This window comes from Cyprinodon tularosa, unplaced genomic scaffold, assembly GCF_016077235.1.
Source record: "Cyprinodon tularosa strain WSP-4 unplaced genomic scaffold, ASM1607723v1 ctg81, whole genome shotgun sequence".
NCBI classification, from domain to species: Eukaryota; Metazoa; Chordata; class Actinopteri; order Cyprinodontiformes; family Cyprinodontidae; genus Cyprinodon; species Cyprinodon tularosa.
This window is the reverse complement of record NW_024039574.1, coordinates 1584274-1609672: the sequence shown is the minus strand read 5'-3', so window position 1 is coordinate 1609672 and position 25399 is coordinate 1584274. Positions and strand designations below refer to the sequence as shown.

Genomic DNA, 25399 nt, shown 5'->3' with positions numbered 1-25399 from the left:
GTTACTTGTTTTGTTTTTTTAATGTAAATGAGTCAAATTTGGGACATTAATTCGATTTCAGAACTCAAAACATGTAGCACAGTCCCACACAGATCGGGAGATTAGGTCACCCAAACAGAGCTGTTAGTTTAATAGCCCTATTGCACCTAAGCCTTATACTGCCTCATGCAACAGCATTTTAATATTCTTGTCGTAAATTTCTCTTACTTTTTTCCTACCATGGGCTTTTACAAATTAGATTTAACACTGTAATAGATTGTATATGCATATATACCCACCGTTCTGCATTACATACAATGATTTTGGTGTCTCTTTAAGGGAGATTTAACAGATTTTCCATCTTATTTCCCATTGTTGCATATCTATACTGTGCACAGGCCCTGCTGCAACATTTAATCCAACCTTAGTCATTTTCTCCCTCTATCCTCTGATATATGCTGGATGCCTGAAGAAAGCAGATAACTGGAAATTTGAGTATTCTGTTTTCTCCTCTTACAGGTCAGACTTTAATCAAACCTGATAAAGTATTTTGGGGCAAGGCATGCAATATTAAGGCATTCAGGACAAAGAGCGTTTTCATGTTTTATTATAGGTTATCATTGGCTTGCCAGTTTTAAAAAGCATGCAGGTAGACAGTAGTAGTAATAACATCTTATAACAAACATGTTTTAACATCAATTAATGTTGTGCTTGACTTTTCAAAAAAAAAAGAAAAAAATTTATATAAGTACAGGCTATTTTCCGTAAATCATGAAATTCATCTCAGATGTTGCTTTTAACATAGACAATCAACTAAATGAAACAAAACATGTAGTAAATTTAGAAACAACAGGCAAACTGATCAATAATCAAGAAATAATAGAATATCTATACAAAATAGAATCCTCTTCATGTTTATTAACCGCAACAGAACAAATCAGCTTTTAAAATATCATTAGATATCAATATCTTCAGTTGTGCTGCCAGTTTATTTGCAACAACTCAATTTAAACAGTTTTTTACATCTGGGTCACTGCATCCGATGGGACGTTCTTGCAGTTCCCACGCATGCTCTTTGGTGTACCTCTATACGTCGAACCGTGGCGAAGCAGACATGATGTATATCAAGAGAAAAGAACATTATGCAGAGCAGGGGATCTAGACAACGTTTAAATAGAGGTAACCTTAAACTGATCTAATCTAAACAGGACAGTTCCATCTTAGAAATCAGCATGTAGACAAATAAAAAATATTCTCTAAGACAATTGCAATTAAAATTGCAACAACGTGGAAATGCTGGTTATCAATGGTGGAGATGGGAAATAAGGTACAGCTTAACAAATCCTTGGAGAAGCAATTCGAGGAGAAGTGAGCAGATTCTTTTGAGGGCTGGTTGTTTAAAAGACAAGGAATTAAACACAGCCAATGATACAGCCAGTTGTACCAAAGGGAAGAAGGTCTGATTATCACTATGAAAGTTGGAAAGATCTGGTGTTGCCTTAGGAAATTGGTCTCCTTTAAGCTTTTCTCAGTGGTTTTGATGGGGTCTAGCTGTGAGAACGCAGCTGCCAGCTATACCAAGCAGAGAGAAGTCAGGAACACCAATAAACACAGACAAATCTGCATAAAGCCCTCTGAAAATCGCAGATATTAACAACGGGTGGAAGGTGCCACAGGCTGGATCATGTACCTGGCATAGTTCCATGGTTATGCACCCACAGATTTCCCTTTCTAACACACTCAGGTTTAAGATAGTAAGTCTCTTTTAGTCACTTGGTTCAAGCCCAGGGGAAGTCATTAATCTCAGGTGAAAATCTCGGTCCAGTCTTTTATGATTTCATCAGGACAATACAGTTAATGAAATTACTGAACCCAGTCTCATGACATTCTGATCTTAGACATGCAAATTTTTTAAAACCCCCTCTAGATTTGCTGCTATGCCATATTGCTTAATTGAACAATAATTGATGTTTGGATGTGCAAATAACAGAAATAAGTTACTTTAGACTTTCTACAACTTCTCCAGACTGTGCTCCCTTGGTCAGAGAGTCATAATGCTTGTATTTTTGGTCTGTGTGTGCATGATTGGGTGAATGTAGCATAAATCTCACCAGAAATGTTTACTATAATTTAGAAACCATCCCCAACTGCATTAGTTTGCTTGTTCCCCAGAGTGTATAACACTTAGAGGCAATGGATCTATTTTGACATTTTTTTTTTATTTTTAAGTTATTTTTTGTTTGTTTATGCTTTGTTTGTCCTCTATTTTGTTTACTTTTGTTTTTGCACTGTAAATAAGCCCAAAAACCTACTTAAAGAAAGAGTCAAAAGGTACTTTTTTTTTTTCAAATACCAGCTGTCTTGTAGAGGTGTTATTTTCAAAGGTAAATGAAGGTCATTTTTTTTTTTGAGTTTGTGAAGGGATGAAACTGAGGAGAAAAGGCTAGAATCTTAGATCTATACATGTTTTTACTTCAGATGAGCACCATTTGTCTCATTTAGCAAGAAATTCATTGTGTTTTCACAACTTAATTGTTTGTTGTTGTAGAGGATGTAGAGTGGAAATTAGCTGAGTTTTCGGCTCCTCAGGCACAGCTTGGGAACACCTCTGGTGGCTTGTTTGCCACTAACAAGGATGCCATATCTTAGATAACAACCCTCGCATCACCATCTTCTGTGAGTCACACAAGGACACCCACGGCAAGAGTACTCAGGGAGAAAATGTCAGCTGTGTTATTGTCACCCAAAGGAGAAAAAAAAGTTTAATTTACGTCCAAAAAAGAGAAAATCCCACAGGTATATGCATATCTTTGCATTTTATTTCCCCCTGGAAGTGTCTCAGAGGGGCTAGACACTGCTGCAAGCATTCTTCTAGTCATGACTGCTTGTTATGGGAGAGGTTGCATACCAGCTGGGACTGCATGCTTTTATCCAAGGCTACACAAACTCAGCAGCCCTTCCCTCCTCAATCATACCAAACATGTGATGAACTGTTTATTACAAATGAAATAGGAAAACAGTGTAAGAAGCAAACGGAACAAGGAAAAGAAATAAAGCCAGGAGCAGTCTGTCAGGCAAATAAATTACACATTAATGGGAACAATTTTTGGGAGAGCGAGGATGGGGAGACTGGTGCTAAAACACCTTTTATGATGGAAGACAGAGTCGACCTGTTGTATATATGCATCTTTATTCACTAAAGAATTGAACAGAAGTCGTTTAAAAAAAAAAAAGTCTTACAAAAACATTTAAAATGTCATCACTTTGAGCTTCTGCTTTTTTCTACCACACACACACACACACACACACACATTACACACACACACATATTTACATGAAATAATAAAAGAGGTTACATCTATCAGTTTACTGTTCCTTTTTTTTCCACATATACATTTTTGAAACATATTGGAATTAGGAAACAAGTTTTAATTTAATTTCCTGACTAGTGTTCCTGGACAGAACACTAGTCCATCGCAGGGCGATATAAATATCCATCTATATAAATTCCCATGTAAACATGGGCAATATCCCTATAATAATACTGCTATTAAAAAAAATTATGTCGACACATTGTAAATTCTGTATATATCCTATGCACCCTGTTTCTTTCTTTGGCACCTTCTTCCTCTTTACTATTGTGTGAGATCAGTAAAGTCAATTAATCACTCAATCAATCAAAACTAAAAGCAAAAACATTTGTAAAACAAAACAAATTTTAGGCCTGATTATTGTTAAAATTAAGAAATAATATAACGAACTGGATCATGCCATAATCTATAGAAATAGATCACAAACAAAGTCAGTTGTATTAATAAATTAGGGATGGGTTACGAGGCCATTTCTATGCTCTAGTTGGAGTAAAGTCAAAGCTGTTACCCACCAATGCTTACATTACAGAGTTTTGGCCTACCAAAATTACTCCAAGGCGACCAAACAACCAAAACAACATCTAAAGCAGTGCAGGTCTCACTTGTCTCCGTGTTTGACAGGAAATAAGAGGCAGGGCAGAATAGCAACTGGAAAAGTGAACAAAAAGGCCCTTGTTATTAATTTTGAATACTTTTGGAAAATATTTGGTGTAATCACAAAATAATGTTAGCTTTATGTCAAGAAATAACACTAGCCATCTTGTTGCATGTAACAAGTTTGCATTTTTTCTAAACTTGCTGGGTTTGCTTGTTGTGGGTTTTAACATTTAACATTTATTGTGAATTCATGCATTTCCAAGGTATTTGTACCTCTTGGACACTAAATGCATTGCTGCTCAATTTACATAAAAGATGAAGAATTTAGGCAACTAGTTGAGACATTTAACCAATCTTTTGATAAATTAAGGAAACAATAAAAATTTAGAGGTACTTACAGTAAAACTCTTTTGCAGTTTATATATGAAAATGGAACAAATAATACAAATTCTAAATGCAATAAAAAACCCAAAATATTGTGATTTTCATCTTCAGGTAATACCTTTATTCACAGAATCATTTTTCAAAAATCCTGGACAAAGATGATGATCCAGATCATCACCAAAATGTAAAGGATTACTCTTTTGACTGAAGAGCGCCTGTGATAAAAAGATAAACCATTATAATCCATCCATAACTTTTCAAGTTAACCAGTACACAGACATACATACAAACTCTCCTAAAAATATAACCTCCTTAGCGAAGGTAATAAAATTAGCTGTTCTACATACAATATATTTCTGTACTTCATTGCACATCATAACGTCTTACGGAATCAATAGTAATGAAAAGGGCCATTAGGCTAAACTGTCTTGTTTGTAATGCAGACATGCAATATTTACAACTTAATTTGTGCATTTAATAAGAAATACTAGGGATCTAATCAGATCATGTCTCTGCTATCTTTCTATCACCATTACTTTCAGCATGAGGGGAGTGGCAACCTAGTGGTTAGGGTCAGGGATGGAGCTAGATGGGGGGCCAGGGGTGGCCATGGCCACCCTTAGCCAATCATTGGCCACCCCTGTGACCACCCTGCCATTTATTTCCCTCTAATATGGTGGCAACAGTAACACTCTAAGGTGGAATATTGAAAAATTTAAATTTTTCATATATTAACAACAAAAAACAATAACAAAAAAAAAAAAAAAAACCTAGTTAACTATGCACATCCATATACCAGCATTAAGGATGATAAATACAGAATTCAAGCAGAAATAGATTTTGTGTTTTATGGGGTAAAGAGAAAATCTCTGAGTCTTTGGTAAAATAATAGATAAATAACTATTTTAATAAAAAAGTTTTAAATAATCAATTTATGTAGATATTTGTAATTGTAAATATCAATTTTATGTGGAATAATTACTGATAAAAGTAGGTAAGTAATGACAATGGAAAAGATGTTCACCAAAAACTCCAACCTGAAACAATTTTATCCACTATACTTTTTATCTAGAAAGCACGGATTTTTGAATATATTTTTCTATTTGTAAGCAAAGGCTGTGAGAAAGTATAGTTTGTCTTTATTTTCGAAAATGTGGATGTTTTGCTCGTTAATTTTCCTGGTGGAACAATGTAGATTGACCGTGAGGTTTTGGTGCCTATCTGCTTTCGGCCACCCCTCAGTGTACATTGATTATTGCCTGGCCACCCTTATAAAAAATTTCTGGCTATGCACCTGGTTAGGGCATAGAGCTGGGAATCATGAGATTCTGAGTTGAGCTCCAATCCCACAGACTGCCACTCTGGGTCTCTGACTAAGACCCTTAACCCCAGACTGCTCCCCGGTTGCCGCACAGTGACAGCCCACTGCTCCCCAAAGGGATGGGTTAAATGCAGAGGTCAATTTCTCTAAAGTGAGATTAATAATATTCAATTATTATTATGTTTTGTATTTATTCTACAGTTCTGCCACTGGGAATTTTATGAAAAAATATGCCACATGAAAGAGTTGCATCCATCAGAACAACCTTAATAACAAAAGAAATGAAAGGAAACTGCCTCTTTGTATTGTAGAACATTTTCCTTTCACATTCGCTGACTGCGCAGTGGTGTATTGGACTGCATGCAGAGCTATGATTGCAGAGAGAAAACATTTCATCTCAAGCTTAAACATTCAACCAGTATGATGCCTTGCTGTACCAAACCTAATTATCTCAAGTGAACATAATGTAATTACAAAAGGACAGCGTGTGAGCTTTATTTTATATTGATCTTGTTTTATATATCTAAAGAATGGATTTAATAAAACATAGAAATATATTCTTTTTTTATTTTTTCTGTTAATATGGGGTTTTCTGCAATTTGTAACACATTTGTAATTTAAAGGCACACTATGCAACATTTTTCAGTTAATTAATGTGTTCCATAAAGTTTTGGATGATTAAATGAGTCATTTCAGGTTGAACAAAGGTATTCTCGGCCGCCCTGGTGGTCTGTGGGGGAAATACTGCACTTGCAATTGCAGGAGCACCGACCCGCACCTACAGGCTCAGAAGTCTCACGAGAGTCAGTCTTGCTTTACGGCGAGAACTGCTACACCCCCCAGTTAAAAGCATTCTCATTGCTAGCACAGTGGCGATCTTTGTGCAGTTATGCTACGTTCACACAGCAAAATCGCGTCTGCTGCTTCATTTTTGCTGCTCGTACCAGTTAGTTCTGACGCGCGGCTGAAGCAGCTTTGCTGCTCTGGCTGCGTGGTGCAAAAGTGTGTCTGACGCGCGTTGGGTGGAGCTTCACTATCCTTTCTCTGCCTTGCAGCTATATTTGCTGTGATCATTTGGAATAAAGTAGTTTTAATATGTGTTTAAATGAGAAAATACACCTGAAAACGTAATCAGTGCCGTCAGTTCATTCAGATTATTATCCTGCCTTCAATATTTTTTCTGTCGGAGCCGCTCAGACCCCCACATACCAGCGGTGCGCCAACAGAAGGAATCCCTTCATCAGCAGCCTCTGGCCGGGTCACCTCCTCGCGGTTCACCACGGCAGCTGGTAGGTGTTTTTCATCTAAATAATCCAAACTGCATATTCTGCCGGCAGATTTCTGCATTTTAAGTTAATTTAGGCGTCAATAAACTGTTTAAGAGGAGAGATCATAGCCTCTGATCATCAGCGCTGTGTCTCTCTCCCTGCGTCAGATGATCAAACGCGCCTTTCAGCTGCTCAGACGCCTGCTGTTCAAAACGCGCCGCGGGACCTTTTGCTGCGCCTTGACGCGCGTCAACCATTGACTTTGCATGTAAACTCGCTGCTTCTGTCGCGCCAGCTGCGGTGTGAACGCAGCATTAGTCATTCGTTGCGTTCGCCTGTCTGCTAAGCTCAAAACAACCGTGCCTGGCTTGACGGAGAAACCAGGAGAACAGCTGTGCATATTTACGACAGTGCACTTTTATTTTCGCCCTCTGGGGGGAGCCTCGCTGGAAAATCAACACCGGTTGCATAGTGTACCTTTAAATTACAATGGTTAGCTTTGCTTCTCTAGGTTTCATTAAAAAATAAAGGTCATGGTCTTAGTACATTCAAAAAACATATTTAATCATGCTGGTGTATTTCTCTCACAAAATTGGCAAAAATTCTCTTGGTCAACATTTTCTATTTTTTACAGTTTTAGGCTTTGCTTTCCTTAACTTTTTTAGATGTTTAAAGGATCTGTTCCCTATAACAATTTTCATAATTAACATGAGTGGTTTTATGTTTCTCTGTAGAACGCTTTTTGACAGCAGAGTATTTAATATATTTGTTTTTATAAAGGACTAGTAGTTTATAATAAAATACAGAAGCAGACACTTTAAGTCATTTAACCCATTCAAACGGCATTCAGTGACCAACTCATAGGTGTTTCCTTGACTAGCATGGGACCACCTCTTCTTTTTCATTACCACACCCAGCTTGCAGCTTCACAACTCTCACCAATAGATGGCACTTCTCTGAAATAAACAAATCGCATTAAGAGTCATTTTTCTGTCCACCAGGAACCTGACCTTGGATGACCTTGGATGCAGCAAGCTTCCTCAATCTGTAGATGTGGGAAAAAGTCCCTTTTTGGCTTGGAAACCGTCCAAATTCAAGGTGATAAATAAAAAACTAACCACACATTTTACTCACACATTTTACAGCTGAATTGTTGTGTAAAGTGATGACATGTATGTTATATGCAGAGGAATTAAAGAAATTTGTGAAATTAGAGAATGAAAATTGCAGGCGCAATATTTGATCATACGCCCTCTTGTGGTAAACACTGGAGTTAATATGTTATGACTCTTTTTGGACATATGCCCTATGCAAGTACTTAGTGCTCTTTAAAAATGAAGGAGTACTACTTAATATATTATAAGAGAGTTTTGCCAAGAGTGTCCATAATACATTAAATTATTTAGTTAGAAGTGCAGAATAGTGGGGATTTTTGGGGGGTATTTTTAGTGTGTAGTAGTTGTTGTTTTATCAGTTATTGTAGTAAATATAGGTGAATTTGGTCAGTATTCTGATCAAATAACAGTTTTCTTTTATATTTTTATGTTATTGCAGTGAAAAGTGTAATTTTTTTATCAGTTTAATATCCTAGAAAGCCTATGTTATTGCAGTGAATATGGTTGATTTTGTCAGTTTTATGGCTAATAACAGTTTTTTGACTTTCTTTAACAATTATTATTTAATTTTTTTGCCAATTGTCTACTTGGCTGTTTTACAGCAAACCAGGAGCAACTGTCGTGCCAGCCCATCCTGCCATCAGTGATGATGATGAGGAAGATGATCATGATGTGTCAGACCCAGACTATGTCCCACCGACCGATAACCTGGACATTCAAGGCCTAAGTGAGATGGGCCCCTCTCATAAGAGGCGACACATGCAACCTGAAATGCCAACATGGCGGGTCATTGATAAGACTGACAGGTCGGTCCACCTTTACCGTACCCTCATGAAGTCCAAGAGGTGGTACCTGTGATGGTTCACATACATCATTGATCGTAGCCTCTCAAATGCCTGGATCATCTACAAATGGGACTACAAGGCGCTTGGTGTGAATACCATGTCTCTGAAAGATTTCAGAATCAACGTGTTCATGAGTGCCAGTAGCCTTAGGTCACTCATCACTGGATTCTGGAGAAGCTCATCATCTTCATCTGACCACCACTGACTACATTCCCCCTCCAGTCCGAGGACACCGTTCCCCAAATAAGGCAGTGTGATTTGATGTGTCCCTCTTCCACGTCCCTGTCCATGCCAAACACCAGACCTGCAAGTTTTGCAGCAAACAAGGCAACATTGTGAGGTCAAATTAGGTCTGCGGGGTCTGCAAGATCCACCTCTGTCTGAAAGCTGGGCGTAACTGCTTCAAAGACTACCACCAGTAATCTAATGGTCCCTGCTGTCGTGGGATGTTACCTGGTATACAAGTATACAAGTTTTAGGTTAAGTTATTAAGTTAAAAAGGTAATAAGTTAAAAAGTTAATATGTTAAAAAGTTAAGTTAAATAAAAACTCTAATGAGCAACTATAATAAACCAAGTACGAATACTGAAAATACACAAAATTTAGTGCACATGTTAAAACTAATGTTCTGAGTTGTATATTTCTACAAAACATGTATTTATTTCACTCTATAAGTGTTTTGCATGATTGTTCTCATATGAACACAGTTTGAAATATCTTTTACCATAACAGGGCAAGTGACTGTTTTTGGTAATTTCATTAATCGTAATATTTAGCATGAAAATATATATATTTCTAAATGCAACAGAAGTAATGATGTCTTGTTCTGGCCTCCTACAACATTCTTGGCTTAAAATTTTAAATTTTAAAGTATTTCAATGAGTGCCCTATAAAGGGTTAACGGGCAATATGTAAAAGCATCAAAATTGTCTCAAAAAAATCTAAACACATTTTTTAAAGGTGTGTATTAGCATTCTTTAGCAAGTTAAGGATAGAAATAAATAATCTTAGTACCATACTGTGATGTATATCTGGTTGCGCTGGTAGTGACACCAACCATAGGTTTAATAAAGAATATGTTTGAAATGGATGCATAGTTATGCATACAATGCATACAATAAATACAAATGTAAAGAGACGAGTATTGTAAGACAACCCTACTTATACTTAATACCCATTATGGTTATAGAAAACGATATTTAGATTGCTCTTCTCATCTTTCATCATGTAAGGATAATGTTAACATCTGTAAACGTTACATATGAGCCAACTGAAAATGACAACAATAGGCTCTAGATAATTTTAAAAAACACACATTTCACTTCGCTATCAACAGAATTTTGATTAAATTCCCTTCAATTTATTTATTTAGCACAAATTCACAAAAGGAGAGACAATTCAACCAGATCATAGAGAAGGACTGGTTCAAACTTTTCTATCTAAGGAAAACCAGCTGATTGCATCCACCTACTGACTAGAAAGCAATCCCTCACACCAAGCATGCACATAGCGACTGTGAAGAAAACTCCTTTTAAACAGGAAGAAACCTCCAGCAAATCCACGCTCAGTGTGAGCAAGGCTGATTAGGGTTCAAGAAGAAAGAGGAAGACATACAGAAAGAAGCAAAAAGAAGCAGTGATACAAAGGTTAATTGTATACTAGCTCTACAAATGGCCCCATCCAAGAAAGACACAGCCAGGCAGATGGGCCCCAAGCCAGGAGCTTGTCTTTTAACAGCTCACACCTAAATATTTTATACCAGCTACCATTGTGTTTAAGATTCTAAGAACATTAACCATTTTACTGTTAAAATGAAATCCCTGTTTATTTAGTTGCTGTTTTCCTACCCATAAAGAGATTTTTGCTGAGGCTGTAGGGTGTACATTATCAGTGCATCTGATCAGATGAGACTGTCATTCCCCCAGGATAATTTCAAATTAAGTACACGACAGTAAATAAGGGTGATTCCATCAAAGAAGATTCATTTCAGTTTTTCTTGGCAGATAAGCTGTTTGTTTAAGCCTGATAATACAGAGAAATATCGGGCTGATAAGAGGAAGTAACAGAACGAGAGCAGAGGGAGAAAAGCAAAAATGTAAACTCCAGAGACAACTCAGTCTACCTGGTGGTGCTGATGCAATAAGTGTATTCAATTGACATCACATCCCGGCTGCTATTGCAGCCATGAATGAAACGTGACAAGGACACTGCCTCACGGTCAATCCAGCAGGGACGTCAACGGCTCACAGTAAGCCTGCAACACCCATCATGCAGAGTCCCCTGCACTGCTGAAGTCATTCATTTTTCAAACATAAATTAGGACAAAATAACAATCAAATACTATTTGATGTCAAGGTATGCTCTGTCTTTGACAAAGCTTTACTTATAATGGGAAGAATGATAGAGTTGGCTGTCAAAAAGGACTGACAGCTTCAGTGTTGGATGAGACTTTTTATTTTAAATTAATTATTTTGAAAGTCAATGGAAGAGTTGGCCTTTAACACTGAAAAGATTACAGTACAACTAAACAGACAGGCGTAAGCTTACAAACCATCTCAATAAATGTAAGGGGTCCTTTCCTAATGTTGGACAAACAGACTTAAGAACTCCCTTGTTCCCCAAGCTATCAGGGTGTTCAACTCCTCACTGGTTAGGAGGAGGTGACAGAAGGGAGGAAGTGATGGCCACTATTCCACCCATCTATCACATCATCTTGCTTCCTCACTCTAATTGCTTCTCTGTCATTTTTTCTCACTACTATGATGCTAAACTGTGCACTAGCTAATTATTTATCAGCCAATGTTCATTTTAACATTGATATAGATCTCAGTTACAAGACTCATGATTTGATTTTTGAAAAAGTAAAACATATAGTATCATTACAAACAATAAAAATATTTGACTTAATTAAATAAGCTATAATATAAGTAATAAATAGAAGCAAGTTTTATTAGAAAAATTCTGCATTCTTTTTAAAATATATTTAAACTATCCCAGAGGAATCAAAGTTGATAGTTTCATATCCTGCTGTAGGGTCTTCCTGGTTTATGGAGTATTTGAGTTAAGTGACAAAGGAAGTTGGAGAATGTTAATTTTTTTTTAAAAATCACTGTATGTTTCTGGAAAAAAATAAAATTGGTTGTGTAATTGGATTTTTTTTTATTAGGCAAAACTGCTTTGGAGGTCATCTTAAATTCAGATTCCTCTTCTGTTTGTATTTGATGAAAAATAATTTACCTTGGAATCAATTCATTATTTTTAGTTGAATCAAATTGAATTATATCTAAAATAATCCATGTTGTCTTAGAGTCCACGTTAAACTTATAAAATACTCACAAAACTCACAGCCTGTTAGGAATCCAGTCTGTGTGGTTTGTGTTTGTGTTTGTCTTCCCTCCTCCACCAGGCAGCGCCTAGTTCTGGTTGGCCTCATCAGACACATGCACATGGTTACCTCATCAACGGTGTACTCTTAAGCTGCTGACTGCCACTACCTCGACGCCAGAGTGTTTGCCAGTTTTGGGTACTCTAGCCAAGCTGAGTTTTGCTGAGTCAAACTGAGTTTTGTCAACCTGAGTTTTAACCTAGTTTTTTTGTCTTTGCCTCTCGGCAGGAAGTCATCCTGCAAACTGGAAGTGTCGGACCTTCTCTCCCCCGGAAGGATTCTCTGAGCACCAAACTGAGCTGAGGATTCAAGTTTGTGGTTTGGATCAGCATTTTCCCCCAAGGATCGTTTGGGGTCTCTCTCTGAGCAGGGGATTCATCTCCACAGTAACCCGTTCAAGTACCGCAGGAATACTAAGTGGCGGTCAGCTTCTCTGTTCACCAAGAAAAAACCGCAATCTGGGTAAACCCTGTCCGCCCTCCAACGAACAAGACATTCACTGGAACAACCCGCACTGACTGGATTCACCTATTTCTGGAAATGAGAGTCTGCAACCTATTCCTCCTCTTCAAGTCAAAGACACTAGTTTCCCACTGAGCCTGAACTAACCGCAGTATCTTCCCCTTCACTTTCCAGTTTCGGATCGACAGTGTTCAGAGCAGCACAGGACTCATCTCATCATTATTAATAAACCTGTTAAACTTTTCCCTGGTCTCTCTGTTTGGTCTTCTGCATGAGGGTCAGAGCACTAGATAAAATCATGACACAGCCACAGATATACAGACTGAGCTTCATTTAATTAAAAGTCCAGCAGTGAACAGTGCAAGTGGTAGGACTCTTCCAACATGCCCCACTTCAAGAGACATGTACCTAGGTGTGTGAGTCACATAGCAGACAAGATCATTTTATAAAGCTTATCTCCAGATCAATAACTTCAAAAATAGTACTGATTAAACACCAGGACTAAATTAGAGTTCTCTTGCAGAACTGCCAAGAAAAAGGTAGATAGGATCTTTATTTAACATAGAAATGGATGTCATAATTGCTATAGTTGAAGGAGGTTATTACAAGATATATTTAATGAGATTAATAAATGTGTCATGAATGAATAAGAAAATTAATTTGTAGAAATATGAAGTAACCAATCAAGATTTTTATGGGTTTTTCTCAGGGAGCATGCAGGTTCAAACTTTTCAACAGATTAAAAAAAGATATTCACACAGACCTAAGCTGATAAAGTTGTTGGAAAAGACTATACGTTAATACCAGTACCAAATGTTTCAGTAATGATGCACAACTGCAGCAACAATAATTGTATCTACCCAACCCCTTTAACTTCCATGGGAGACTTAATTTCTAAAACTGTTCTTGCACACTAAGCACAGGCAGTCCAGACAGCAATAGCTGCATGAAATCAAAATTGCTGTTTACTTTCACATATTGGCTGCACAGCTAAAATGCATTATGTGGTTGCGATGTGAAGACAGAGGACAGAAAGAGCTTAACCAAATGATAAGCCATGGTGTCATGTCAGTTTTGATAATTAGTGCTTCCACAGAGGAAATGGGACTTTAATCAGGAGAGCTGTGTGTTGATCATCCGTGCTCAGTGTTCCACAGAGGATCATCAGTCAGTTAATCAAGTCGCTGACCCAAAAGCTTGTTGGGCAAGGGCACTGGGAATGGGTATTTGCAGCCTAACGCTTCCTTACTTGAAAATTTTTCACTCATTATTGGTTTTCATACTAACTATATATTTATGCTATACTGTATGTTATTATGTAAAAATGACAAAATATATATGCTTAACAACTATAGTGTTTTTCTTTTAGTAATAATGGCGACGTCTCCTCGACATCAAGTTTCATCAAGTAATCTTTGACTTTTTTGGTGTTTTATAGCAAAAACTTAGAGTATATTTTATAGGTTTGCATAACTCAGAAGTGGACGGAAAAGGATGTATTACTTTTTTTTCCCAAAAATAAAATGAAATAGTGTGGCATCCATTTGAGTTTAGTCCTTTTTTGTAATGGTATGTCATTTGATTCAAATCCACATCTATTACATTAGCATATAGGTAAGTACATACGTGAGTGAGGTAGGTAGGTAGGTTGTTAGTCAGTTAGTTAATAGATTTTTCATCATTCTGCATCATTCTATTCTCCTGTATTTGTTAGTTCCACCCTTACTATATGTTTTCTTTGCTTTTCTCGTCATAGTACCTTCATCTTATCTGTTCCTGTTTGGCTGTGACACCATCCTGGAGAGAAATATAGTTAATATAGCCTAGTTCAGTTTATTTGACTGTTAGTAACAGTGTGTGCTCTCTAAAACAGCTCTAAAATCCTCTGAACTGGCTCAGAGCTCATGCCTGACTGTGCTTTTCCTGGACAAGGCCACCTGCGGAGCTTGTTAACAGTTAGTTATTGTATATTGGCTTTTTTTGTATGTCTGCTTCTATTTCCTTGAACCCTAGTCGGCCTCAGCTCACACTGAGCCTGGTTCCACTGGAGGTTTCTTCCTGTTAAAAGGGAATTCTCTACAGTGTCCCTATGTATATGCTTGGTGTGAGGGATTGCTTTCGAGTCAATAGGTAGATGCAATCAGCCGGTTTTCCTTAGATAGAGACTTTAAACCAATCTGGCTGCATGATCTTGTTGAATTGTCTGTAAAGTTACTTAGGATTAAAAGAGTTATGAAATCTGGCAATATAAATAAATTGAATTAAGTTTAATTACACCAGTTCTTTGCAAAAAAATTAAACTCTGAGCTTCAATCATATTGAATGGAAAACATCAAAGCCAGCTGTTGTTAAATTCTTCCCTTGGTTAATTAAATGAAGACTTTTACTAGGCCATTTTAACAGAGCAGAACTATAACTTTCATGTCGGACATGTTGGATCCAGACTCACTGGGGTAAAGCCTTTTACAACCCCTGGCAAAAAGTATGGAATCACCAGTCTTGGATGAGCACTCATTCAGACATTTCATGCTGTAAAACAAACTCAGATCAAAAACATGATACAATATTAAGGTCGTTCCAAAGTGCAACTCGTTGGCTTTCAGGAACACTCAAAGAAATGAAGAGAAAATATTGTGGAAGTCAGTGAATGATACTTTTATTGACCAAACACAGGGAAATAAATATGGAATCACTCAATTCTGAGGAAAAAAGTGTGGAATCACTCAAATTGGAGGTAGAAAAAAAAGGACACACCCAGTCTATTTCCTTTCCCTAAATGGACACCTGCCCCAGATTAGATGTGCCCGTTAGTGTGCAGTTCAAAACACCTGCAGTCATGACACCTTGGAGGGCTGCTGGACCAAGTGGAGTGGTGAGAACCATGGCTCCAACAAGAGAAATGTCCCTTGAAACAAAAGAGAGGATTGTGAAACTTCTTGAAGAAGGTAACCCTTCACGCATGGTTGCTAAAGATGTGGGCTGTTCACAGTCAGCTGTATCCAAGATATGGACCAAATACAAACAGCATGGAATGGTTGTTAAAGCCAAGCGTACTGGTAGACCAAGAAAGACATCAAAGCGTCAAGACAAACAACTTAAGGCCATTTGTCTTGAAAACCGAAAAAGTACAACTAAACAGATGAAGCATAAATGGGAGGAAGTTGGAGTCAATGTATGTGACCGAACCGTAAGAAATCGCCTAAAGGAGATGGGATTTCAATACAGGAAAGCTAAACGAAAACCAGCATTGACACCTAAACATAAAAGAACGAGACTCCAATGGGCTAAGGAGAGGCAATCATGGACTGTGGATGACTGGATGAAAGTTGTCTTCAGTGATGAGTCAAGAATCTGCATTGGACAAGGTGATGATGCTGGAACTTTTGTTTGGTGCCGTTCCAGTGAGATTTATGAAGAGGCCTGCCTGAAGAAAACAACCAAATTTCCACAGTCCTTGATGATATGGGGCTGCATGTCAGGCAAAGGCACTGGGGAGACGACTGTGGTTAATTCTTCTATCAATGCACAAGTTTACATTGACATTTTGGACAGTTTTCTCATCCCTTCAATTGAACAGATGTTTGGTGATGATGAAATAATTTTCCAAGATGACAATGCATCGTGCCATCGGGCAAAAACAGTGAAGGCATTCCTTGAAGAAAGACACATTCAGTCGATGTCATGGCCTGCAAATAGTCCAGATCTCAACCCAATTGAAAACCTGTGGTGGAGATTGAAAAAAATGGTCCACAAGAAGGGTCCAACCAGCAAAGCTGATCTGGCAACTGCTATCAAAGAGAGTTGGCACCAAATTGATGAAGAATACTGTTTGTCACTCATCAAGTCCATGCCTCAAAGACTGAAAGCTGTTATAAAAGCCAAAGGTGGTGCAACTAAATACTAGTGATGTATTTTGAATGGTCTTTTGTTTATGCGTTTTTCATGATTCCATACTTTTTTCCTCAGAATTGAGTGATTCCATATTTATTTCCCTGTGTTTGGTCAATAAAAGTATCATTCACTGACTTCCACAATGTTTTCTCTTCATTTCTTTGAGTGTTCCTGAAGGCCAACAAGTTGCACTTTGGAACGACCTTAATATTGTATCATGTTTTTGATCTGAGTTTGTTTTACAGCATGAAATGTCTGAATGAGTGCTCATCCAAGACTGGTGATTCCATACTTTTTGCCAGGGGTTGTACCTGTAACACAGTGTCGCAACCGAACTGGACCAAAATCCACTAATCTTCTTCTTTTAAAAGGGTAGCTTGTTTGGGTGAGTAAAATAGTTAGTTTGAAGCTTATTTGTTTATTAAAAAGGTGCTCAGTAATGTTTTTTGCATGTTTTTTTTTTTTATGTTACAGTCATTGTAAAGTTGTGTTCTTGTCTTCTTTTTGGATGTTTCCAATTCCTTTGTCCACCTGCGCATTTTTCCAGTCCTACTTCACTTTGCCACTCAAATGCATCTGTGTGTCGGCCATCTTGTGAGCTAGTTGTTTGACTCTCATGACCTTGTTTTGGTGCGATGACTTGCAATTTAGCAGCTTTGTTGCCTAAGAAAGAACTTTTTACAGTTTAATTTTTAAAAACTCTGAACTCATTTTCCTCTATACAGTAGATGATTGGTTAATAGGTTGCAAGGCAGCTATGCTGTTACCAATCATGAGGCCCAGCTAGTGAATGAACTTGTTGCCTTGAGCGGTAGAAGTTTCTTTAAATCAGCCTGCATGCATGGTCTCTATGGTAATGACCAGTTTAAACACCAGCTTATACTCTGCCTTAATTCTGAACTCCATTTTACTTGCGACTCAAAACACTGAAGTCTTAAAGTAGAGATCTACATTTAAGTCGTTACCTCATCAAGCCTGATTATTGAGTCAGATGTGCTGCTGTGGAAACAAGATTTGGTGAAAAAAAGAAACCTTTAAACTTTTATGCTGCATAAATAATTAAAGCTATAAAGAATCCCTCCTATTATCGAAGGAATTATTTAGTCATTAGAAGGCAGTATATTCTGTCTGCAGGTAAGCTTTGGGGCTTTTCCTTTTACAGTTTTGTCTATTAGCTGCAGTGTGCACCCTTTCCAAAACCACAAGTTTTTTTTTTTATCATCCACAGACGAATACTGACAGAATAATATTAGGTTTTTTTTTCTTTTATAAAAACAGCACCTATACAGTACCTGTACATATTGCTATGCTCATAAACAGCTCTATTATTCTTTCCATTTGTGCTGCCCATAACCAAGCCAAAGGTAGCATCCATTATTTATTGGAAGGTAGCATCAATTATTTATTGAATAAATTAATCAATTAATAAATTAATTCAGCCACCCATCCATCATCAATCAAACCTAAGAAACCAACATGCTGTCTTAAGTCAAAAACAAAAAACAAAAGCAAAGACTTGGGTTGTATGATGATGCCACTGCTGTAGATCTGTGATACAGTGTTGCTTGAGCAACAGCTGGATTACAGAACTCCTACAGTACAGCAATCTTTGAGAAGATTTGTGAATCTTTGTGAGCTAGTTTAATAAAATGCTACAATTTATTCTTTCAAATTAATCCTCTGGTTCCACTTAGATACTTTTCCCCTCAAAAGATGGACAGGTTGTTGGTGTTTTCAGAGGCAGGTGTCTGAAACTTGTGTGCATTGCTCTTCTTGAAATGACAGACTCACTGAGTCAAACTGAGAGGGAGCATCCTTCGGCGGAGTCTGATCCACAGCTTTTGGATATGACGAGTCATGAAGACAGCTCCATGGATCTGAGAATACCCTTCCATCTCTCATTCTTTAAATCAAGTGTGAAATGGGTTTTAAATCACTTTTACCCCAAGCAGTCATGTCATAATGACAGCCCCTGAATCCCATAAAACTGTCCGTCATATCATTTTAGAATAAAAACAACACATTTATTATTCTGATTTCATCTTAAATGCTATCTTCTTTAAAGAATTTGCCAACTTGGTAACATATAAAGGAAATGTTTATAAAAACTGCAACTTGTTACTCTGGTAAAAAGAATAACAGTACTTTTTGTGGATAATTAGCAAGCATAAAAACCAAAAGATATTATTCTGTGTGTATTTTTGATCCCTCACATCTTTGTTTATCACAATCTTGTCAAATAAGTACTCTAAAATCATTTACATTAAGTCAGACCTGGCTGTCCTGTAAAGTTTCACTGTAAAGTTTGACACCAGTCAAAAGGTTCAGTATTTGAGTTGAGGGGGGATTAGAGGGATGGCATCACCCTTCTTAAAAAAAATCTTAAAAATTATCCCCCTTCTTAAATGACCATCCCCCCATACCATTCCATGTGAGATTTTATCACTGAATGTGTAAATGTCTATCATATATTAACAGTAATGGCAATAATATTGCCCTTTCTACATTTCTCAACAGCATCACGGCCGAGCGGCAAAGACAAAGGCGTAACTACCGGTAAGCAGAGACTGCAGTTGCTTAGGGGGCAACCAACCTCTTAGGGCCCCGTCACTGACACCTAGTTCGGCAGGTCCCAGGTTCTAAGTTTAACAAATAAAGTATCAGAAATGATCTAGAATGGTGTTGATAGGAAATGGGGGAATTGCCATCCACTGAGCAGAGAATTTATTCATCGCACACTGACTGTAGCACTACGACTGAAACGTATCTCCAAACAAGTAAAATCCTATTACCGGCAATTCAAATTTATCTGTCCTCCAATACTATCATTTTTTAGGCTTCCATGTATAGAAATATGAAAACATTAAGATTATGTTTAAAATTTCTCTTTTCGTTCATATTTTAATCCTTTTTCTTATCAATGGGCGTGAGTTTAGGGCGCTGCGCGCTTCTGCGACAGGGAAGGTAATTCTGGGCACAACAGATTAAACCTGGAGGAGAAAATCAAAGCAGGGGTGGATTTAGGAAATGGGGCCCTAGGCAAAGACAGTCATGGGGCCCTCTGAATTGAGAAGACAACTCATAATACAGACCCATTGTAGAGATACAGAAATTTTTATAAAATAGACAAACATTATTTACTAAATTTTGATTGCCTTTAATGATGTTTTATATTTTTATATTATGTCTATGGGAAAATAACAATTCAAGATATCTTTAATCACATTTTGGAGAGTCAAAATGCATTATGAGATATCTCAAATGACGTCCTCCGATTTGTCATTTAAAGCTTCAATCAAGATATTTCAGTTCCTTTAAACTAGTCAAAACTATATTTTTTCAATATCCCAATTATGAATTATCCCCCTAGTGTGTCACTGAGCTGTCCTTATTTGCATGGCTGAAATGGTGCTGGCTCTTCTTGACAAAGTTGTTTCAAAATGCCACAATATAGAAAGAACTCAGAACAAGAACTTTGCGAACTCTAAGTTACTAAATTTAGTTATATGTTTTTTTCATATATTTAAACACTTTTTTGTCAATATTTAGAATTTTTCTTCAATAGTTTCTCTTCTCTGCTCCTCTCATCCCTTCACCAGTGTTGCCAACACCCCAGCAAGAAAGGTCGCTACTGGCTGACATGTACCTGACATGTAACAACCATACCATGCATATTGCTTTAGGTTAATAGAATATATTAATTTGGCTATGTATATTTAAAAAAAAATAATCCACCATCCCCCTTCTTTTTTTTTTTTTTCTACAGCTCAACTACTGAAAAGGTTATGTAAAATTTAAATGTGATACATGCTTATAGGATACTTTTAGAATCCACTGTTTAAAGTTAGTTGGCTTCTAGTTTGTTCAGCAGGTAGCAGAGGATGAGAGATGTTTATCTAAACTCAGACACTGGACAAACACTGCATCAAAAATCACACCTGTGGAGCAATAGGTTTCCTCCCAGTCCGTCTTCACAGATTATTGGCTTCCAGCCGCTACAATTAATCTTAGCTTTGTGTATTTCTCTGGGAGATATAAAATGACTCGGCTCCCACTCTCGTCTCATCTCATCTTGTTCTCCGGAAGCTGTCTCTGCTGTGATGAATCATTTCATCTTCCGCTCATCCCTGGATGGCAGAGAGAGAGAAGCAGGCATTTCAAAGACAAATGTTTTGCACTCTAATTTTTTTTGCCTGCAGATGGTAGACAGTGAATCTAAAAATTGAGTAAAGTTTCTTCACAGCACAAAAGGTTTTTCATGAACATATTACTCCTTCACACACACAGGCTGAACACATATAACCTAACCTTATACCTAAATTCACACTTTTCAACAGCAGCCACAATATTAAGAAGAGAAATGTGCAGCTTTACAAGTCAGGTTCACCTTTGGCATTTATTTTCATATAAACTGAAAATCTATTTATATCTGTTCAAAAAATATATATGCAATATAAACACCCCAGTAAAGTCCAACCCTGGTTTTCATAAAGGTAATGAGCTTGTGTCACAGAGATTCAGGTACAGTATTCATGTCTTCTGGTGCGATAAAGTACAGTATGTGTAATCACTACAAGCAAAGCAAAATATATATATATTTTTTTATATTTTTTTTTTCATTACTTATATATAAAAATGAATAGGTTTTTTAGTATTTTTGGGGAGTGATTTATTTAAAGCATAACTGTGATGAGGTTTTTCAGGTGTGTATGTGGTCTATACGTGTGTGATTTATTTGGATTTTAAACAGAGAAAACGATGCCGATGCATAGCTTTATCATACCTCTGTATCCAAATAGTTACAATAAAGAAGAGATAAAAACTCACCAGCATAGACATGGATATGTCACCTATGATTTCATAATACCAAACAAAGTAAAATTACATTTACAGTAGGTATTTATGTAATAAATGCTCATTCTGGGGTTGTAAGTTTGCTTAAAAGCTTGGATTGAAACCAATTCAAATGGCCATACTTTATTTGTAGAGTGCAAAATTGGAATATAAAAGTCAGCAAATTGTTCTGGTCAGACTCTGAAAGCACAGTTATCCACAGTAAATCCAAAAAGAAGAAAATGCAACACAAACCATCTCTGTCAATTTAAATCCTTCCTTTGCAGAGTCTGCTCTGTATTGCAGAGCAATGAACAGAAAATGGCGAGAATTCTTTAGTTCATCCTCTGCATTGTGAGCAAAACCATCAGTATACAGGTTTAGTACACAGGTGATAATCTTTCCACTCATCATCATGCTAGCACTACCTCTTGTGTGTAATGGCTCACACTCTGTTGTGTTGAGGCTGTTCCATGGTAACTGTAGAGAGGTTGAGGAGTTCCATAAGATGCATTTGAAACAAGGGAGCTGAGTGTAAACTGCATTTGAAAGGATTTGACATTACAAATGACAGGCATTTACCTAAACTGGACTGCTGAAAAAAAAATGAAAGAACAATTTTAAAACAAATAAGATCTGAATTAGAAAAAAAGGTTATGCAGGGATATCTATACTGATGTGAAATATGAAGGGTAATATGTTTCAAACAAAGGTGTCACTTTGTTTAACGAAAATTAATCATCGACCATCACAGTCCATTGTGACAAGTCAGAGAACTTGAAAATGAAAAACAGATACAGCAAGCTTTTCCATTTCTCTGAACTCTCATTGCAGCTACTCAAGTGGTTCTTTATAGGTTGCATTCTCAGAAAGAGAAGAAACTGTATGTTACCTGGTTTAGTTTGAAGTGGCAAGAATGTTGTGGCTTGAAACTAAGAAAAGAAAAAAAAAAAAAAACTCAATTTCACTTTAAGGGGATTTTTCCACAACAGCATCTCCCATAATTCAGAGGAAGTTCTTGCATCTACTGAGCTGAAATTTCACCCTCACACAAATTCAAAAAAGAAATCCTTGTTACTGACACGTTGAACAGCACATCACTGTTTGATCATGTTACAGCCTCAGACTCATAAGATAATTGTTTATAACTTATTCTGTATTTAAGGGCGAAATAAATATTTGTTTACATTAATAAAGATTTTACCTACAGATAGACACTCCTGGAGAACATCAGTCATCTCTACATAAGACATTCTGGGATGCCCACAAAAAAGAACATCTTTGAGAACTATCAAAAACAATCCTAGAATGAATGATAACATATATCTCTCTTTTTATGCATTTGAATTTGCTTTAAGTCACATTTAAGTGCGGAGGGTTTCAGAACTGACAGTAGTAATTTTCTTTTGACTCCTTTACATCAAAAGTGAAATGTGCAGTAGAACAGCAAATAACCAGATGATATCTTAGATATCAGCCTTGGCATATTTACATGGACCCTCTGTCACTTTGAAGACAGCTACATTCACATACATTTATCTAGGAGCTAATCTCAGTGAGCCTCCCATGTGTTTTTTATCTGAAGGGCTTTAAAACTGGCTCACCCCTGAACACACAGATGCACACAAGACAGCGAAGAGCCAAATCTGCAGTCATGGCATTATAGCACCCAGCATTCCTGCTCAGACTGGAGCAGTAATTCCCACCTTGGCATCTGCTCTGCCTCTTAGCCTGTAGATGAAACATGCTTATGAGGCAAATCCAAGCCCACTCTAGGGTCTTTGGAAGTGGTGGGAAGGAGTCTCGGCTGTGGCACCTTTCCATGGCAGTAGATTGTAACGCTCCCACTGAAGAGGGTAATTGCAGACAAGCGTGGCCAGACTGGCAGCCCACACCACTACACACAATGTAATCTTAAACACACACACACATGTTGTGTCACAACATTCTTCTGGGGATTTTCCATTCATTTCCCATTCACTTCTATGGCCTAACCCAGACCTTTACCCTTACCATTATCAACACCTAACCTAACCTCAATCCATACCTTAGTCCTTAATCTAACCCCCATCCCAAGAAGAGAACATTTCCTCATGGGGACCAGTCATTGCTACCCATGAGTTCCTATACAGTATGTCACTAAAAGGTAGCCTAATCCTGGGAAATTATCCCCACCAGTTAACAAAAACATGGCACCACACATGCACATGTTTCCTTCTTCACCCTCTCAGAGGTGGCATAATGACACTGCTGACAGTATTTGCATAAAAGGGAAGAGAATTGGACACGAACAACAACAAATTTCCACATCAGAGACACTCGCTTGTTAACTGAGATGTTCTGATTAGCTGAATAAACAACCTCGCTGCTGCTAATGTCATCAGAGAGTCATAAAGGGAATAGTAGCAATGATGCCTGGTGAATAATGTAGACCGATAATATGATTGTTGTGTGAGAAAAACACAAATAATCAGAGAAGTACAGATTTCATATCAATTTATATCTGTAAAAATGATCATCAGAGTGTTATTAACAAATCACTGTACAGAGCACGCTGTAATTAGTTGTGTTGCAATGATAGGATATTCATCTTTTTATCTACAGCTTTTATCGTTGTAGTGAAAGTAAACAGAAGTGCAATAAAGATGAATTTTGTGGTAACATACCTAACGAGGGTATGATATAAAGTGCTCTCTGCCCTCATGCCACATCAGCTAAAACTCCTGAGTGTGACATTGCATTTGATCATCAGGTTCGCCCCCTCTGCTCCCACGATCGTTTCTGTCAAACATCTTGTCATAGCAGTGCAATCAGGGAAGTTTCCACAGATGTATCTGAGGAATAGCTCGGGCCCAGGAGAGAGCGCAGGTTAAAACGGCTCAAACTGAAAGAGAAACTTTGATCATCAGTTATCGGGGTCACGCGAACGAGTTCCCAGAAATAATTGTGTTTGCTTTAGCCTGCCACAGCTATGAGAGGGAAGGGGAAACCTTCTTCCACCATTCCTCTGGGAGAAAGTCAGAGGCAGAAGTTGCCAGTGATTACATTGTCTTTTGAGAAGGAAGTGGAGATTATGCATTATTCATTGTAACTGGTCATCAACTTCAAAGGAAAAATGTTAGCAACAGTAAGGTATCACCACAGTGTTTGCTTGATAGAAGCAGCATAAGAAGATGTTGCCTCAGGAATCACAGCTGAGGGCAGACAGGGAGAAAACCTAGGTGACTGCTAATTTAGATTTCTTCACTGTTTCATGAGAGTCAATGTCTCTCGGACAAAAAGTTTCTTTATCATCTCTCTTACATCATTCAGTGTGTGTCAGATTTCAATTCTTCTTCAGTTTTAGTTCATCCTACTCTTAGCAGTAGGCCATAGATTCGGTATTTAATTTTAATAAAGACAGACCTCAATGTCTCCTCTTTGAGTTCTAGTAAGAATTGGGGACTGGCCAATTACAGGGCTAAACCGTTGCTGCCCCATCACTTCACCTTTAACGTATTCCACACTTAATAATCAAATTAAATAATAATAATTGACCTCACACTGGAGAAATTTACCTCCGCCTTTAACCCATCCCCTTGGGGAGCAGTGGGTTCCATTGTGCAGCGCCCAGGGAGCAGTATGGGGTTAAGGGTTTTGCTCAGGACGCCAGAGTGGAGGCTGTGGGGATTGAACCAGGTACCAATCTCCTCAGAGGTCATGCCAACACTTCCCCTAACTTCTCCCTCAAATATACAGGTAATGTCAGCATTTCGGGAATCTCTACAGATCTTTGTCACAAGATTAACCATTACATTTTAAAGTTTAGAGCCATTAAATGTGCATTCTGGCCCGATGTTTCAAAATATTACCCTTTTAAATTTCAAGGCAAGTGCACTTTTCTTGTTTCTTACTTTTTAGAAGTTTTGGATTTTGGTTGTCATTGTTCTGTCCTTAGTAGACTTCTGT

At 37.6% G+C, this 25399-nt stretch overlaps 1 long non-coding RNA gene across 1 annotated transcript; it reads right to left on the bottom strand.

Moving 5' to 3' along the window:
- Positions 1–20432: 20432 nt before the first annotated feature.
- Positions 20433–23291, bottom strand: LOC119774320. The gene is made up of 3 exons (XR_005279524.1): positions 23158–23291; positions 22344–22383; positions 20433–20745 (listed from the first exon to the last, which is right to left on the bottom strand). It is a non-coding gene; the product is annotated as an uncharacterized LOC119774320 (long non-coding RNA).
- Positions 23292–25399: the final 2108 nt, after the last annotated feature.